Source organism: Sphaeramia orbicularis, chromosome 9, assembly GCF_902148855.1.
Source record: "Sphaeramia orbicularis chromosome 9, fSphaOr1.1, whole genome shotgun sequence".
In the NCBI taxonomy this organism is placed as follows: domain Eukaryota; kingdom Metazoa; phylum Chordata; class Actinopteri; order Kurtiformes; family Apogonidae; genus Sphaeramia; species Sphaeramia orbicularis.
Genome location: NC_043965.1, coordinates 31,959,619 through 31,979,943, shown reverse-complemented (window position 1 = coordinate 31,979,943; position 20,325 = coordinate 31,959,619). Strand labels below are relative to the sequence as shown.

At 39.4% G+C, this 20,325-nt stretch overlaps 1 protein-coding gene across 3 annotated transcripts in view; it reads left to right on the top strand.

Annotated features, from left to right (window-relative positions):
• The window catches only part of LOC115425702 (tetratricopeptide repeat protein 28), a 191,506-nt gene that overhangs the window by 48,946 nt on the left and 122,235 nt on the right, over positions 1 to 20,325 (top strand). For 2 of the 3 annotated variants that reach the window (XM_030143409.1, XM_030143408.1), the window contains exon 1: positions 19,047 to 19,907. The exons of the other annotated variant lie outside the window; for it this stretch is intronic. The gene's annotated coding sequence lies outside the window, so the exon portion shown is untranslated. Of the gene's footprint in view, positions 1 to 19,046; positions 19,908 to 20,325 lie in introns of those variants that run through there. 3 annotated transcript variants of the gene reach the window in all.

Below are 20,325 nucleotides of genomic sequence, written 5' to 3'. Positions count from 1 at the left end.
CTGCCTACATTCTGTACGTTTTCCGGGTCCTTGTGGATGCATACCCAGGCAGAGAATATGGAGCAGTACCACCAGGAACTGTGGAGGTCGCAGATCTTTTCAAAGAGCGACTGTGTGAGTTAGTGAAAAACTACCCTCATCAGTATCAACATTAGTATCGACATTGGTATTACCTCTTCTGTTGTCACCGTGTTTGTTATTATTAACTGTAGTGAGTAAGTAAGTAAGTAAGTTCTCATATTGGTACTTGGTATCGGCAAGTAATCAAATGTAAGTACTTGTACTTGTACTCAGTCTGGAAAAAAGTGGTATCGGTTAGGCCTGTAATGGTACACAAAATTTTTGGTTCAGTACGTTTTCGGTTTTGAATGCCACAGTTTGTTTTTTTTCGGTTCGGTATGGGACAAAAGAAAACCCCTCAAAATGTCTTTAATGCATTTGTTTTGAATTTTTGAGAATTTTTCCTCCAATTTTTGGAGACAACAGAATATAGAAAAACAGGAATAATATAATTCTGCTGCTATAAATCAAACAGAAAATAAAATAAATAAAATATTACTAAATGTATTTTAAACATTAGTATTGCACTTTTCCCTTAAAGGTAGTTTTGAGCAAACAACAAAAATCAAATCACAGTTCTGTCAATTCATGTTCTGCATTAAAATAACAGAAAAATTTCACATGAAGTGCAACATTAAGAAGAGGGCAAACTCGTATTCTCTTTTACCAAACTTAAGAGCAACCATGGCAACAAAATTAACCAAATTATTTATTTTAGGACAGCTAAACTGTTTAGGCCACTTTGTGTATTTCTGTGTGTGTGTGTGTGTGTGTGTGTGTGTGTGTGCAGGGTGCGATTTGTCAAAAACACGGGGGGGGGGGGGGGGGGGGGGGGGGGGCGGTCCATAACTAATGCTTGCGTGAAACAAAAGTGAAACTTTACATACTTTCAACGTCCAACTCCCGGGTTCTATTCCTGTAATATACTGCATGTGTGTGTGTGTGTGTGTGTGTGTGTGTGTGTGTGTGTGTGTGTGTGTGAGAGAGAGAGAGAGAGAGACAGACAGACAGACAGACAGGCAGGCAGAAAGAGAGAGCAAGTGTAAAAGTGTTTTAGAACTAACGTAGTTCACAGGTGGCAAACAATGTTCGTCTTATTAACGTCTCTTTTCCCGTTGTTGTCTTTCACCGGGAATCTGAAGTGATCCCAAAAGGGACTGTAATGATGGCGGAGGGTCTTCAATCTCTTCCTTCCAGGTTGACATCATATTTGTTGTTTTTTATTTACCTGATGGCAGCTGCTATTTGTATTTGGGTCAATGTGCGCTCCTTCAATATGTCTGTGTGGAACTTGCGCTGATTTAAAGTTCTGCATCGACCGCTGTCTTCGTTCCTTTTTCTTTTTCTCACATACTGTGCCGTATCTGTTTAGCTGTGTACTGAACCAAACAGGTGTGCACCAAAATGGTTTGGTTCGGTATGTTTACTGTTACAGGCCTAGTATCGGTGCATCCCTACTTTTCTGTGACTTCTCAAAGTTTTCTTCATTGAGAGAAATCCTCTCACACTGCAAAGACAGATGTTTAATGGAACACACTCCATCTAAAGGGTTTATGCTAATGAATAAGGCTGCATGATGTGACCATATTTATCAGTTAACTTTAGAGGAATAGTTCATATGGTAGTATCATGAATCACACTCTTTACTGTGATATTAGTCATTTTTGCTTTGGCATTTTTCCATACAGCTGCAGGCATGAAATTAACGCAAAGGCAACACATACATTCTGAACAGCAATCATTTACATGAAATAAAAGAAGAAAATTATCAAATAGGATTGAGGATGGTTATGGTTATTTAGAAGCATTTGATAATTGTATTTACACAGTTACTGGATCATGGTATACACCGTTACTGTAGCCCTATGACCCACCCTATGTTGAATGCAGAGGAAAAAGACATTATGTAGTTTGTCACATCAGTGTACCATTAAATGTGGATTCTGTGTTGTGTCAGCACTGCATCCTGCTTTATGACGTGATTGTCTCATTCGGCTTGGATTTAGTCTAATACAGAAAATTAATTATGCTGTGTAGAATGTGAAATTTGAAGGTGTCCACTCGTCAGCTCTCTTCTCCTCTCTCTGCTTGGGAGAAGCAGATTTAGGTCAGGGAGATTTGGGGGTGGCAGAGCAGCTGGAGAGCTTGTTCTGGACTGTCAAAGCTGCCCTGTATACCATCTGGATGGGCTGATAGTGCTGCAAAGCCAGTTATCCTCTTTAGAAAACTGGTTGGATCTGCATAGTAAGAAGCCTCCAATGAAACTCTACCCCTGGAGCATCAAACCATAACTTTGGGGATGATGCTATGGCTATCTCATTACTGTCCTCCATTGCTAAACGTGCATGCATATAAGTGTTTGCCTGCCAAAATGAACAGGTACACACAAATCTAACCTTACAGCGTGGTCATCAGGTCAACGTTTATGATTGCTTTTATTTCACCAAGTATTTTCTCTCTAAACAGCTTCCATTTTCAGCATGACATTGCTCTCACAGATTTCCCTCACCTTTTGCCCCTCATCCCAGTACATTTAGGATGTCCACTCTGTTCCAGTCACCCCAGCAGTCACTATTTCATGCTTAGAAGCAGTCCTTTCCGCTTCAGTTCAGCCAATAGGTACAGAATGAACACTGAAAAAATTTTATGGCCATGATTCATATGTCAGATTTAAAGAAGTGTAATGTGCGTTTGCATTTACAGATGATCACAGTGTGACACAGTTTGAGTGTTGGTGGGGAAGCATCAACTTTCTCCATTTACCTCTTTGCAGCTCATATTTTTCCCCAGTTCACAGGATTTCTGATAAAACCAACTGAACAGCAATGTGTGAATGGTGAATACATTTGATGAAAAAATCCCTCTTTTTATCCCTAAATCCACTTCTTGTTGAGATGCCATTTACTATAGTAATTGCATCTCAAGCACCACTTGTGCTCTGCCTGTTGTGCAGCACTCTGCGTAAGTAGGAAGGTGAAAATGAACATCGCAGCGCTCAGTGAAGCTGCGGTGAATGTTATCATACCTTTTGATTATATCTAGAGGTGTTAATAAATTTAGTGTCAGTGTTAATGAGCACGTAATCCACTCTTAATACAATCTGCACGCACGTGCAAAGATTTTCCACATTGTTCTACAGCTTGTAGGTTTAGCGAGTGTTACAGATTACCACATCATGTGCTAAAGTAGTAGTGCAGTAGTTTATGAGGAGTTATCTAGATTAGCAACCAGTGTTTAGTTTTTCTTACTAATTATATTTTGTGCTATTTATCATAACATTTAGGATCACAACTGGAAAACAAGAAGCATGCCCTAGATCATTTTGCATGATTTTGTGTCTGTCATTTAGCTACATATAGCATTCATGTAGAGTAAAACCAGTGAGATTATAGTTGTTTGCTCTTGTGGATGATGTCATTTTGCTTATCTTCACATAGACCACACACTGTGTGTAGTGAGCGTGATGAAACACAATAGATGATTGATGCACACAGTGCATCTACACATCTGTTGTGCTCCTCAGGGGGAGTTTTAAGGGATGCCCAGCCCCTTTGAGAGGAGCTTGGGTGTGGGAGCTGCAGTTGGGACATAGCGTGGAAACTCCACAACTTTCAAACTTAGCTTTCATCAGCATTACATCATCCCTTGGCCTTTCCTCTAACCACATCAAACAGTCCTGAAGTAAGGCCTGTTTACAGGAAAGGGCAGTAGATGACATTGAGTTACTGAGTTTTGGATGCTCTGAAATCTCACCCACTAGTATCTAAGAATTCTGACCCAAAATGACCCAAAACCTCAAAATCCTAATCAAAATATGTTGCAAGTTTTTAATTGGGTTTCACTATCACACATTTTAAGGTTTTTCTGGTTGTTTTGTTAGTAAGACTGTGTTGAGGCAAACAATAGTTTAACTGTGAATACCCTTCTTGTTCATTAGTCTTTTACTTAGAAGTAAAGTATGTAACAATCCGGAACCTTCACTTATGCCTCACAGCAACAAGGTTCTGGATTTGACTCCGGGTTTCATCTTCTTAAATCTGACCATAGTCTTTCTGTGTTGAATTGACCTGTTTGCTCCAGTTTCCTTTGGGTGCTCCGGTTTCCACCACCATTAAAACAGGTACATATAGCTTAATTTTCCTGTTGGTACCCCTAACCACAGTGCTGAAGATCTGGAGTTGGTCCCACAGCGCCTTACATGGCAGCTCACAGCTCCTAATGTGTGTGGTATGTGCTAATGCTAATGCGAGGTAGTGTGAGTTTATGTCTTAGGACGGGTAAAATGCAGAGTTTGAATTTCTTTACAGGGATAATAAAGTGAATTAACCTTTAACCTCTAACCTTTAACCTTCTAGCTTGTTTTTGTTTGCCAGAACTGTTCAGACTAGGCTCTTCTCTCCACTCAGTGAAGGAGGAAGAGAGAAGTAGTCAGTTGAGTAGACCGAATGGAGAGAGCAAGTGGCATTTTGAGAAAAAAGCTGTGAAACTGAAAAAAGAAACATAATTATCCCGCCCCCCGAAGGGGAGGCAAAGGGTATTGTTTTTGGTTCGGTTTGTTTGTTTGTTAACACTTTAGCAGCAAAACTATTGGTTGATTTCATACCAAATTGGGTTTATAGATTGCCAGTGACCCAGAATAGATGTGATTACATTTTGGGAAAAGTAGGTCAAAGTTTACATTTTTTATGAATCTTTTTCTTTTTTTTCCCTCATTTACTTATAATGGCCAGAATTTATCTATGCTGTCTATGACATCAGCTGGATTGATGCCAAAATAAGACAATACGTTCGAGGGGTGGGGCTTGTTGTGCCTGGCACCACTTGTTTTGTAATTATGTTACAGTGGTTATATTCTAAAAACACAAATAAACACAACCAAAGTTTTTGTAGAAGTCTACTGGAATGTTTTGCTGACAGAATACAGCTGAAGCACAAGTTTCCTATTATGTGTATTGCAGACCTGTCTGTTAAGAGATGATAGGTTAAAGGTCTGTGTAAGTGTATGAGCTTGACCCAGAGGTTTGCTCTCAGACAGAACTGTGTAGTGAATGAGAAGAATAATAGCCAGAATTACTTTTTTTTATATTGTTCTCACATATGCTGCCTGATGCTGTAATAGTGTGGCGATACAAACACACTGCCTGAGGGTCCAGTCTCAAAGATGTCCCAAACACAGCAAACAAACGGAAAGTAGACAGTACAGGACAATATAGACAAGGTCAGTGCAGGTAAATATAGCACTATACACTGACAGAGGGTCAAATGGTACAACTGAGAAGGATCATTTTTCAAAGTCTTTACAGTGTTTTTAAGGCCAATGTTGCACACTTTGCCTTTAAATTAACAGATTATGGGTCTCACCCCTACATTAAAAAACAAAATAAAACACAAAACAGCCTTTAGAGAGCAATGTGAGTACATTTACACAATTGAACATGTGTATAAATATTTATAGTAAAGTTGTTCTGATGGAAAATTTGCTGCAAAGACTGTTAGTCCTCTGTTATTTTGTTTTTGTGTGTGTGTCACTGTGTTAACTTTCCTATGTTGTGAGTCTTTTTGTCTCAGCATTGAAAACAGCTGTGTGGTGATTTGGAGTCTGATAAGGCTCATTGATGTTTTTCCTCTATAACTGTAGTTTCTGGATTGTATTTTGTAATATCCGTTGTATTCTTTTAATAATGTAGAACAGTTTTTTTTAGGCTGAATGTGTGCAAGGAGTCTTTTGGTCTTGGATATGATTCAGTCTCAAGGCCTGTGAAGTGATTTAATTCAACTAATAATAAATCCAACAAATAATCCATTGTCACACGAAGAACCATTACATGCATCTCAGTATTGCACAGCCTTAGTTATGAGTTGCCACAAATCTTTATTAAGTGCTTTGATTAAAAAAAGGAATGACATAATTTCGAAATAAAACACCGTTGACTGAAGTCACTGTTTTCCTAAAGTGTTTTAGTTGGATGCAGATAAAGATGTTGTGATGTGATAAATGCAAATGGAGTCGGATAAAGTGATGAGTCACAGGGGAGTGTGTCAGCAGTGAGACCCAGTGAAAGCTGTATCTGTATCTGGCCAGGCTGGATACTGAAGGGGGCTATGCAGCGCCGTGTGCGGGTGGTGATGGATGAGGACTGAGCAAGAGAAGGACGAGGCATGAAATAGAATGAGGATGAAGGACAGAGAAGTCCTGGTTGGCCAGGGAGGGGGGAAGGAGACTGTGAGACAGAGATGGAGAGACTGAGAGTGGAGAAAGAATGAGGGTCAGCGAGAGACTAACCTACTCTCAAAATTGCTGATGTTTGCTCCTCTCAGCTGCACTGTGGCTTTACACTTAAATTTGCATTTGCTCAGTATCGAGTAAGTGTATGAGGTAGGCAGATGGGCCTCTGAAGGTCAATGTACACTGGAAGGAAAACCCTCTGCTAATGCTCATTTTTATTTGACATTTTGATGATGAAAACACTCCTTTATCGTTTAGAACAAGCTTTTATCTCAGTCAGGTTATTTACAAAAGCTAAAAAATGTGCTATAACATCAATGAACTTCCCAGCGCAAGACAACAAGTCTATCAAGCAATTATATCAGCTACGTGGAGGCCACTAGATGCTGGCTATGAAAAAACATGGCTCCCATAGTCTTACATCAAGCCTCTTTCTAAAAATATTAAAGGCCAGATTGAAGAAGAATGGATCGTGCCTGCTAATTGTGCTGTGTTTGCATCTACAATGCTTTGTTTTTTGCACATATTTAAAAAGGATTTTGCAATAAAAATATGCTGATGCAAATAAGGCCATAATGCTTTGCACCTAGGTGCAATTTGCCCTCATTTTTCATCAGGGATTGTTGTGTTTTGGTTGTTTCTCTGGGTTTCATTGCACTGATTGGCCCATAATAAAAATAGCAAAAAACCCTCAGACTGTGTATCTTTAATGACACAATCAAACCAGTGTTCATGCCTCTATAGTATTTTATGTATATTCATGTCATTCACACAGATCTGAAATGTGTTTAATTGCTGCCTGCCACCCAAAATAACGTTACGTATCACTGAATATACCTGGGATGTGGCAGAAACATTTTTGCTGATATTCTGTTTGATGTCACAGTTGGCTGTGTGTTACAGTGTCTCTGAACTCTAAAGGATACTGTACATATTTACACATGGCGTAGCAGCTGTAACTTCAGTAACATTAGAACACATCAGCCAGGATCTGACGGTCATTAATGTTGCATGTTCTGCAGCTGATACATTCTAGGACTGCAGGTTCATAAGGAAGTAAAAATATGTAATAAAGCAGCCTGATCAGCAGTGCTTTTTATAGTTAAATACCTGAAATTCAGAGATAACGTGCATATTGACCTGAGTCCTCCAGTATGCGACTGAAGATTTTGCACCTGACATCATGAAATTTAATCCAATGTCAGTCAAGCTTCAAAAGCTCAAAGACTTGGAGAAAGAGAGAAGGCCAGGGAGAGACATCCTATCAGAGGTAAGACTGCAAGCAGTTATAAAAAGCTTTCAACATGAAATATTTCTACTGGATGTTGTAATGCACTGATGTTTTGTGAATTTGATGGTTTTTTTTTGTTTTTTTTAATGAATTAGATAGTTTTTGCATAGAGAGGGGCTAATTTTGCTCTCAATGTATGGACATTCCCTAATTTATATCCATCCATATATCTGTGGAAATGTAATTTGCATGAATTTAAATGACATTGCCGCTATCTTGCAGCATTTGGCAGCACAGTTTCATATGGATTCCATCCTTTGTGGCTACTTTGTGCCTTAAGCAGAATATTTTTGTCTCAGTTGCTTTGCTTTTGCTCTGAAAAAAGCTGCACAGTTGTTTTTTGTATCTGGCCCATAAGTCACATCTGGGTCATTCTGGTCTTATTCGGTGTAATTTAACCCTCTAATATGTTTTATGTTATTATTGAAGAATTTCCTGATCCACAAGTGTAATTTGGCTACAATCTTCTACCCTAGCAAGACAATACACAAAAGTTTGGTGAAATTTACTACTTGTTCAGAGCCACGTCCAGCTCCCAGGAGTGAACATACACCTTGAGGGTCAAAATAAAAAATCGATCTTAGCTCTGTTCTCCTCAAATATACAATCTATGCATCCAACTCTGTAAAAGTAAATTAAAACATAGCTCTTTCAGTACCAGAAGACTTTGCTGCACTTACAGAAATATTGCAGTTGCTGAGAATATAAAAGTTCAATATTTATTTAAGATCTTGGTTTCTTTTGGATAAATAAAATATTCCCAAAGGCTGCATTTGATGTGTGACTGCCAGCACAATACTGTTTTTGTGTTCTAATAAAACCTTTAAGTTCACTCCAGAATGTAATGGTGAAAAAATGTTTGTACATTAATATGGACACACAACGACCTTTAGCTTAATTTCCATATACTCTGAGGTCATATTTAGAGTACAGGAATGCTGGAAGAGATGCAGCATATAAACACTGTTTCATGCAGTTTAACAAGCCCAGAAGTACTGTTTTGTATGCAGCATTTATTACATTCATTATACATTCACAAACTGCATTAAATAAGCTGTGTGTTTCATGCTGTCCAACATAGCATGGATGAGCAAAGAAGGTAGGATTTACAATGAGAAGAATGTTGCGTGCTGTGGAGGAAAACACTCAGCAGGAGGTGTGATTCACATTTTTCTCTCATGTCCACCTTATTTTGAGGATGATCCAACATTAAACATATCTGTACTCCTAGAAATGTAAATGTAATCACTTTACTGCTCACAACGATGTCTTGAAAAGCGACATGTCCCTCGAAGCGCTGTAGGCTCTTTCTATCCACTCTTCTAATGACCTTCCAAATGGTCATCTACACTGGAAGTCCTGCTGTGAATCCGCAAATTACTGGTGAATTGTGGGTAAATGAAGCTTTCGTTCCGGCTGTGAGCTGTCATGATGTGTTTGAGAAAAGCTGGGTTGTATTCATGCGTGCACACATGCTCAGACACACAGAGACATGGAGACACACACTGTAAAGGCAGAGACAGACGGTTTCATCAGTCATCGAGTCACTCTGAGGGTAGCAGCTTAAAGGAAGCAGTGTCCTTTCTGTCTCTTACAGTCTCTCTCTTACTTTCTCTCTCATCCATTACTTTATCTGTCAGTCCTCACCCCCTCCCAGTAGTGCGTCCCCTGCTCTGTCTCTTTTCCTGATCATCCTAGTGTGGCCTGACCTTCCTTGGGTAGTCTTCCTGTCTTCAGCAGGCTGGCAGGGGAGAGTGGCCGGCTGTTACCAGTCCAGACAGATGGCCGGGTCTAGCCTGGGACTGGGGAATCGGACTGGGGCTAACCCACTTGACCAAGCTGGTGACTATGGCAGCAGACAGCAGCACTGCAGGAAACAGCCTCTTCTCCGGTGAATCTCCACCTATAGTCAAAATGCTAATTAGATGTCTTTAGTGTTCAGGCTGGAGAGCCAAAGTTTTCTGCTGTAGCATCGGCATAAAAATGTCTTTTTGTTCCCGGTCTCTACCATTGTTTCACTATGGACTCTTACCTGACACGAGGCTGAACTGGAGTGAGATGAAGATGATTTGAGTTGAAAAGTAAAACCGATGAGAAGGAGGTTTGACAGCAGGGGAGAAAGCTGGTGGGGGTGAGAGACAGCATGTGTTGAGGAGTTTGATGGGAAAGGACTGGAGTGTTTCTGTCCTTGGAGTGGAGTCAAACCCCCCTACGACTACCTTCTTCTGCTACAACACCACTACATGGTGTGTATCAATAGCACAAGCCTGTTTTATTTCTATAGAAATACCTGCTGCCTCTTGCCTGAGGATATCCTTTAAACCATCTGTTAATAAAGGATCACAAATCATAAAAGTGTGTTTTTTATGTAACCCTTGTTTCAAAGGGAGCAGAGAGCACAGCTGTTTGAGTCAGCCACTTTCAGAACATCGGTTGCATGCAAATGAGGCCATCTTGCTGATGCATTAGAGGAGGGCCTGTTATCAGAGTGGTCAGGGTGAGGGAGAACAACTAATTCAAGTGGGGTAACAACATTGCTACTTGACTGTACATAAGCTCTCTGTATTCCAACCCATAAATCAGGTGTTGAGATGAAAGAGAGGACTGCCTGTGCTACATTGCTAATTTAAGGGATTAACACCTGTTCTACTAAGAAAGATTAATCCTAATCCTGCTTTAACCCTTTGATCTAAAGTCAGAGTGATTTAAGGAGTGGACTGGCCTAATCCCTTCACAGCAGTGACCAGAAACTACAGGTAACCAATGAGGCGGCTGGCAACAGTCAATACAACGACACTGTATTCATGTACACTGTCTCTCTTCTTCAGGCAGGAACTCGTCATTACTGAACACTTTTGTGCTTTAGTCCTCTCTCCCCACTTCAGATGTGAAGATCTCTCACAGGGTTTGATTAGTAAGGCTAAGACAAGCCGACACTGGTATAATAAGCATCAGCTAGTGAGGTATTATAGCCTGATCAGTGGAAGGAAAAATATTTTATTGGATCACAGTTGGGGTGTTTGTTCTGCTCTGGCTCAAAGTTTATTTTAATAAGTTTGTATTTGAAAAACCACTGTAACCAAAGAGTAAACTTGAAAGTAGTAAAATATTCAAGCAGTTATTTACTATTAATTGCAGCCTGTTGAAGACATCATCAGTCATAAATTGTGCCTTTAATCCTTCAATGTGCTTGTTATGATTCCCAGATTGTGCATGTACATGTGGGTGTGTGTGTTTTGTGATGGTAACACATGGATACGTTTGATATGAGAGAGAAAGGGAAAAAAAAAAGAGACTGTGGGAGAATTTAGATAGATTTGGTGTGGTGAAGACGGTGGGAAGAAAGGTAATTGAAAAAGAGAGCCATGAGTTTGGTTTTGGGGTTTTCTAAATGAGGGACTACAGATGGGTGGGTCTGACCGCAGCATGGTTTTTTTTATGTGTGCGTGCATGTGCGTATTTGTGTTCGTGGAAGCAGATAGACACAAACACATTTGAATATATTGTCCTTTTCCTTCTCTATGTTTAGTATAGAGACTGATGTGGACCACACAGGATCTTTGCCTCATGCGTCGGAGTATGTGGCAGCACTGTTATTATTGATCCTGCCACAGACGTCAAACCCCAGCGCCTATTTAACTGCCGGTCTGATTTAAACAATGTGCTGGAGTCTGTTTCATCCATGTCCAAGACCACTGAATTATTAAACACATCTCTAAAGCAAAGGTCCCCCTCTTTGCATAATGTCTTCACACGAGTCTACTGTTGAGCAACTTCAGGGGATAAACAAACCTTTCATTAGTGTAATTGAATGACCCAAAAATGGAAAATTACGGTGGGAATAAAAACATCACAATCATATGTCTTTATCTCACTGTGTAGAGAATCATTGATTAAAACATTATGTCTGAAAAGCAAGAGAGCTTTCAATAGCATTTTCATTATCACACAGTTTACAGAGCAGAGATAAGGGTTTTTTTTTGTATTGTTTTTGTTTTTAAACAGGACGCAAAGACCACCAAAGGCTTTATTAGGACTGCTTAAAACCTTTTTTTGATGCATGTTTTTTATTTGACACATTTCAGACATCACCGTGCCTATCAGAGCACTTATTTAGAAGCCAAACTTAGGAAAATACTATTACATTATTAGAATAAAGCTTAAGTTAGTTGTAGAGAAAATAGCGAATTCAACTCCTAACCAACAAAAAAAAGACATGTTTGTGTGTATCTGTACTTAACGCTGCCCTATGTCTGTCTCGTCACACTGATAGCTATAAAGTTGGAGTGTTTTTCGAATGTTCTACTAACCCCCAGTATCGTACTCAACTAATTTGTGCAAAAAGTATTAGAGTAAATGTAGATTAAATAAAATTAAAATTCTGTACTCAAGTGACAGTGCTAAAAGTAGATGCTCATCTTGCAGGAGTACAAGTTAAAATCATTTTTACATTTCTCAGGGCTGCTTTTTTGTGCTAAACTAACTAAACCTCACATCATCCCTGTTGGTAGCTTTTCCACTGCAGGCATCATAATTACACAGCGTGGTTGGTCATCATAGTGATGCAGTGTAAGCCATTGTGACATTGTCTTCAACGTGACTGTGGCCACGAACAACACAACAATAAGGTGAATAAGATAAGATGAAATTTAACACTGAAACTTTTAATTTAATAACTTATAATTGTTTACAAATCTCCTATTTTCTTCTATTTTTGTACACACAATGACATTAAAGGCTATTCTATTCTATTCTATTCTATTCTATTCTATTCTATTCTATTCTATTCTATTCTATATCAAATCTGTTGTCGATGTATCACGATAGAACTGAGTCTTTCTTTCTTTCTTTCTTTCTTTCTTTCTTTCTTTCTTTCTTTCTTTCTTTCAAACATGCAAAGAAACAAAATAAAACAAAAACAAAATAACATTTAAATGAACAAAATCTGTCTTTGAGTACGAGCAAGTCTGAATTTGCATGGTCGAAAAAGAGTAGGAAACTTATTTATTCCTACCCTTCAAGTACTTTTACATCTTTATCAATAACTGAATTCATAAGTCAAACAATAAGTTTCCTTTTTTTTTTTTTTTTAATTTATCACCATTATCAACAAAAGACAGGAAATTAACAGTACAGAACAAGATTGTCTTGAGAGTGGTTTTCATCTTTTATAAATGTATGTATGAGATTTCGTCATACAGTAAGAGGGAAAAAAAAGCAAACAAACAAAATGCACCCTTTCATGTATACATCTTCCATTCATGTAAATATACATTCCTTGGGATTGCAGCGTAAAGAGAAATGTATAAATGTACATTCCTATCAGAAATACTCCTGCATTGTCCACATTTAGACATACATATTACAGTTATGATGAAACCTATATGTACATATAGCATCATATATATATAGCATCATATATATATATATATATATATATATATATATATATATATATATATATATATATATATATATATATATATATATATATATATGTGTGTATAGCCACCTTGGATTACATCAATGGGAAGAGAAAAAAACAAACCTAACTGAGATAATCAACAACTGAAGCCCATCTCCTTTTAAAAGTAGGGAGTTTTAGTTGTAACTGGGCTGTTAACAATAAGTTTTTTTAATTTAACATTCAACCCACATCTCATACATAATACAGTAATGGAGTAAGACTTGAAAAGTTGCTCCAACATTTGCAAAGTTTTCCTGCTCTCTTGGGTTGTTGCGACATGATGACACAGATGTGTGCTGATGGATTGACCAGTCCACATTTCATACTGCCTTGGAAAGGCTGGGACTAGAAATAGTATCTGATATTCCCTGGTGGTCCCTGCTCTGATGAAGTGGAAACACCGAAAAGCATTTAGTTATTACAATCCGGAGCATCTCAAATGTCTTAACTGGTTTTGTCTTGTAGTGTCTTTTATGTTGCAAAATCTGTCATGTGTGATGTGCAGGGCTCCACACACCAAGGGGTTGTCCTTTTCTATTTATTGTCCTATCTATGTAGGTGGAAATTGGAAGGTGTGACAAAAAAAAAAAAAAAAATTGCAAATAATAATAAAAACAGAATCAGTAACGCCCTGTAATGTGTTAAAAAAAAAGTAATGAGCGTGTTGCAGTAATATAAGGTGTAGAAAGTGTAGATATTTTGGCTAAAATGTGGTTAATAAAAGTAAAAATATCACCAGAAAGATACCAATAAAGTCTTACACGATAGTTGGATTCCTATTACAAAGGAAGCACTTCAGAGTTTGTTTAGGTCTGGATGAAGACCACCTCCTCTACAGGGTCTTGTTGCTTTTGTTCTCGTCCTCATTTGAGTATAATTACTATATTCACACCTACACAAAATAATCACACTTCTGAATGAAAGGGGTCAGAATTTACTGGACTAAAAGGCGCAGGTGTGAAAATATGCTTAGAGGCCAAGTGTTTTGCCCCTGTACCACCTGTGCCTCCGACCACAGCTTGTTTTTGTGAACTGGTGCATGTAGGCGGTCTTGAGTGTGCTGTGACATCAAATGAGACAATCTGCCTGCTGCACACATCATTGATTGTTCAACCTGCAGACCAACAGCGTCAATTGAGGGTATTCAAAACACCAAAAACGGAAAACATATCTTAAATCAAATAAATTTGTTGCATTTACGCTTCAACAAAACACATGTTGTCACAGCCATCACACTGTGTACTGTTTATGAAATTGCATGCTGTAAAGTTGTATCTCCAGCTGAACACTGACCTGAGCTGAAACTGGTTCCTTCTGGAGTGGGTGAGTGTATGTACTGCTTTCACTCTGCTGTGCCTTGAGTCGACTCTCCAGATGAAACATTCTGCTCCCTGTGGACAGGACCAGGCAAACAAATAAGATTTGGAATGGTTTTCAGGGACCATAACATCAGCCTTTGCTCGGGGCACGTTGGGTGGTCAGTGCATGTGACCTTCTCATAGCGGGGCTCCCTAACCCCCATCCATCCCTATTAGAGGACACTTATCAGGGACAGCAGCCAGAGTGACACACTCCCAACTGGGCATCCCTGGAGAAAATGCTGTGCAGTGCAGGGAAAGATCCCCACTGTGCACTGAGGTGTGTGCATGTTTGGTGGCTGTGTGTGTGTGTGTGTGTGTGTGTGTGTGTGTGTGTGTGTGTGTGTGTGTGTGTATGGAGTTGTTCTCTGCAGATAGGACCCTGTGACTCTGAGATATGCACAGGCTCATTAATTAGAGGCTCTCATTATCCCCCCTCAGGCTCCAGACACTTAATCAACACCAAGCTCCAACTAAGACACATGCATGCGTGTACTAACTCACTCATACACACACACACATACACACACACACACACGCACACACACAATCCACAGCAGGCCAAATTCTGACACAACATCATCTAAGAATAGAGCTCACTTAAAGAGGTGAATGAATGAATGAATGTTGATGAGGGTTATTTGTTTTCGTTGATGTATGGCACAACAGAGTGGGTGGGTGTCACTGCTGGTTAACACTTTTATTGTTATAATGTTGTAAGGCATTTTAGAACAGATTCATCCATCTGCCATGTCTTGCTGTGGAGGCAATCAGTCAGACACTGTAAATTATATACTTATGATTATAAATTTCTATTCAGGAAAACAAATGTCTTTCTGAAGCTCTTGCAGTCATGAATCTTGTATTCTTTGTTGTTTTGTGATGCCTTCTATTTATAAGCATTAGGATTTGGAAATGAGACCTTACATAACAGTGGACAGACATCTTGCATTTAGCTCCATAGATAGAGTATGTCCGTGCATGTGACATAAGGGTTTATACCTCAGTGTTCTCTGTATAATTTATGGTCTTGAAACTCTAGCCCTTGTAATTAAATGGTTGATGTACACTCAGACTGTGCTGCGCTGAGCACAGCATCCCTCCAGTGTGACTTAAAAGCAAGAGTCACCCTCAAACATTCAAGAGCACTTTGGAGTGTTTCTCCTTTGTAGGGCTTTTAAAAACATTTCTGACAGCTTTTGTTTTTGCCAGACGTATTCTGCCACTGTCATCTGGCTGATGCACTTTTTACATCATGTGGACTAATAAACAGCAATTTGCTGCTGTGTACAAACTGCACTATCCTTATCAACTATACTGGCCTCAAATTGAATTGAAACTAACCAGGGGCTCAGAGCTGCGTCTAGTTTTTGATTTAAGTGGATTTAGTTTGTGTTCCAGTCAAATTAAGACTCTCTAAACTGAAAGTATGGCAGACTGAGCCACAACCTTAACCTATGTCCATTCAGCAGAAAAAACATGCACCCTGTGGAAAAATCAGTGTTACAAGGGCATTTCACCAGAGTGGTTTTGTGATTTAAGCCAAGCAATGGCACTCACCTTTCCAAAGTGTTATTAGAGTCTCTAAAACTATTTCCCCTGTCATTGCTCTTTCCACAATATTGTTAGCAATCCTCAGAATGAGCATTGAGCCTGTGGAGGGTTGACTGAATTTTGTAGTTTATGTTTTGTTTTGTTTTTTTTTGGGGGGGGGGCAGTCTATACTTGTGCGCAGCTGCTAAACTCATACTACACTCTTTCTAAAACAAAACTAACTCTATAGACCAGACTCTCCTCTTTATGAAACCAACCCCCGATCAGAACATACAGTCGGGACATTTTTGAGGGCATGATTGGCAAGAACAAGAAAAGGAAGCACAAACTTTTAAACAGCTCCAAGTTGTGGAAAATGAAAGAGGGGTTTTTGTTTCCCTCTAAAGGCTGGAGTCTGATTTCCTGTGCGGCTCTGATTGGGAAAGCAGAGGCACGCACAGGGAGAAAGCTTCTGTATGGAGATGCCAGATGACAGGCCTCAGTTTAAACAGACGGTTGCTGAACAGCACATTGAAGTGGCCTTTGATTGATCATCAAACATGGCTTTTATGAAAAATTCTTTTTTGTAAATAGGTTGTAGAAGGTGAAGCTTCAATTTCTAAGAGCGTTTACTTGACAGAGAACATAATTGTAGCCTTTTAATGCTGTGTTTTCATGGTACATATAACACTACATCTTCTGCAATAAGTAGAAAGATGTACCAAAGAATAATTTTTAATTTTTTTATTATTTTGTGGTGACATATCAAAATCTAAAGTCTGTAAGACATATGCACACAAAATGCTTATTGCCATCTCACTACAGTTCTGCTTTAATGACTTCAATTGACAACAAGACACAGTGGAAAATGTAATTCTGCCCCGGTGCCAGCTGTGGTGGCAGAGGTAGTGTCAGGCATTTTGTTCCTGCTCATCCATGTGTATTACCAAGTGTCTCATGGACTCTGTGCACAGCAGGAGTTTGTCCATGAGGCCATATGCCAGCTTGTCCCCTCCTCCCTCTTGTCTTTTGTTATTTGAGTGACCCCTAGGTGGACCACGTAGTCCGCTGACCCCAAAGAGACACCAGCTTATTGACCAAGTCACAGCTCCATAGAGTCCATTACCTAAACCAATTTAAATCAAGAGCGTATTGTTTAAACTGATTTCACCACACTTCTGTATCGACTATTTCCTTAATTTGCTTTTCTTTTACTTTGAGCTCATTCCTCATGAATGCACAACAGTCTGGTTACTGTATTAATGTTGTCATATATCCAGTGATGAATTCTTTGGGCGTGTGCTGCAGTAACTGAGGGCAGCATTAACAGATCACACAATGAAACAGCTTCATGACACTCTGGCAATATTGGTCAAAGGGAGATTGCATGGTCTCTATTATCCCTTAAATGATGCAGAATACATTTTTAAGCTTGTAAAATATGTAGATTTTTACTCATTTTAATCACTGTCACAACATATCATTGGCCATGTTAATACATCTGAGGACAGTGTACAGTAAAATATTGCACAGTGTACCGTATGTGACAGCTGCTCTCAGCAGGATGAAGGAAGGAAAGTTTACATAAACAAGGCTCCAACAGCCAAAACTCCCTGTCCTTTGTATATTGCATCTTTTATGCAACAATTCAAAGTTCTGTTCCTAGAAAAATAACCGACAGTAGCCTCTGCAGATAGAGACCAAGGCAACAAATCACTGTTGCAGTGAGCTGTGATTTTACTTGATTGCCAAGTGTTTTATCATGAGTTTTCCCAGTCATGGGCTTGAGCACATCAGGATTTTAAGAGCTGACGAGTACATGCACTTTGGTAACTCACAAGTCAAACTTGTTTTCAAGGTAGCAACAACTCTTGAAGTAAATACATTCAGACTGGTTTTACCCTTTGTAACATTGACATTAACATTACATGTAACATTAATATTTGTCTTTACTGTAGAATCTACCGACAACATTGCTTTTGAATCCCCTGAAAAATATTGGCATGTTTAGCATTTCCTTGCAGAAAATGAAAACTGATGTAAATAATATAAAACACATGGCTTAAATGCAGTATACAGAAATACCATTTGTATCCATCAATGGTACAATAGGTTGAAATTAAGAAGCGCTCAGATATCAGTATTTAATGTGAAAACCCTGATTTTCAATTCCAACATTCATGAATCTTGGCATGCTCTGCACCAGTCCTCCCCATCACTGTTGAGTGCTTTATGCCACTCTGGTAAAAGCAACTCAGCTTTGTTTGATGGCTTGTGACCATCCATCCTTGTCAAGATCACATTCCAGAGATTTTCAGTTTTTAGTTGTCTTGTATTATTTTTATAGCTCTATGAGTGGTATTTTCACATTACTATGATCAGACATATTGTAATGATGTGATACAGCCTGAAAAGTACGCACCCTGATGCTTCATAAATGTTATGAGCCTTTACGTGATAATATTTGGTGTGGATTGGATTGATCTTTAGAGTCTTTTACATTTTCAAAGAATCGAAATGTTTTTATGCTTATCTGTAAAAAAAAAAAAAAAAGTCTTTTTTTTTTATACCTCCGCCAAGGAAGTTACGTTTTTGTCGACGTTGGTTAGTTTGTCTGTCTGTTTGTCTGTCTGTTTGTGTGCAAAATAACTCAAAAAGTTATGGACGGATTTGGATGAAAATTTCAGGAAATGTTGATACTGGCACAAGGAACAAATGATTAAATTTTGGTGGTGATCGGGGGTGGGGGTGGCGGGGCCACGGGGGCCCACTGATCTGCCTTGGCGGAGGTCTGCGCTCTCCGAGTGCGTCTAGTTTTTTTTTTTTTTTTTTTTTTTTTTACCAAAATGAGTTTGAAACTTGACTAAAGCTCCTAAAAACCATAACTAGAATTTTACTGTAGCCATGATGTAAGACTGGCACAGCTGGGTTCACAGAGCCACAACCATCTCGTGCTTTGAACAGACAACTGGACAGTGTCCTTGAACAACAAACCCAAACGCCTTCCTTGTCTGGACACAGCGTCAGCCCCGTACGTGGACGCAGAGCGCACAGCTGTCCAGTGTGTGTCCGGCGGCGCTATGACCCAGCAGCCTCCAGACTTCCACAGCTCCTCTGCTCCAAATCACTGAACTGCAAGGCTGGAGGAGCGCAGGGAAGGAAGTCATCAGAGCGCTGTAGTCCAGTTTGTTGCTGTTGCAGGAATCAGGATATCCTTCCAGCTCACAGAAATTCCAGGGATTTTTTTTTTTTTTTTTTTTTTTTGGTGGTTGTACCCCTCCTCCCCTACAAGCAGTCTTCTTGTTTTGTCGCGCTGTCTCCGCCGCTGTGTTTGACTGTTTCTTCACGAATACTTTCCAAAGTGTGTTGGAGCGTCTTACAGGAGATTTGACCACTGAGATGAATGTCTCCGCATTTTGGCACACATTTGTTCTTCATATCGTTTCCTTTGGATCGGACAGATTAGACACAGTCTTTTCGTCTCGCTCTTGACTAATGGTCTAACCTACTTACAGAGGCGACTTCTTTTACACAAAAGTTTAAGAATTAATATTTTCCCCACACTGAGACCAGACTGGTCTTGGAGGCACAGATCCTGCGTGACGCCTGAGAAGGGAGTGGGTTCATAAAGGACGCATACTTTGGATTTACGCACAGAAACATTTTCTTCTTCCAAACACTGTCAGTCGACACCATGTGTCTTTGATTTATTTTCCGGGCTAAACTGTGGATTAAACCGGTGTGTGATTTGTGTTGACTGTGCTGTCGCTCTCCAAACTGCCGCAAAGCCGAGCCTCGCACATCATCATGCATTGCTTCTTGGAGAAAATCTGCTGCAAAATTGAGGGAAGTCGAGAGGCAGCATGACTTGCGCTCTGGATATCTTTGAATCTACATTCCATTCTCATCTAATATCTTAATGCTGTTCAATTTTGGTTTACAAATATGATGAAATGGCAGCCCCGGAAGAAGGTGAGTCTGTCTGATTGTATCAATTGACACGAAAAATAACGGTTTTGTATCAGCTCACAAGTTAGAAACAGGGGGCTAGGTCAGAGACTACCTCCGTGTCTAGTGGTATTTTACTCCAAATGATAGACGCAATAGATGGACATCCGCCAAACAGCTCTGAACTGTCCTGGAGTGAAACCAAAGCGCACTTTATGAAGGCGAACAAGTTTCCATTCCATTTTTACTTCGATCTTACTCAGCATATGTTTATTGTCTTTTTCGATTCGTCTCAGTGATTATTGGGTAAGACAGTCATCAGCTGTTGTGCACTGCAGTGTATAACTATTTGTATATCCAGATATATGCACTGCGTTATGTCCATCTTTAATAATACATCTATCTTGGGATCGTTTGCATTCTTAACACCATGAGAAGGCCC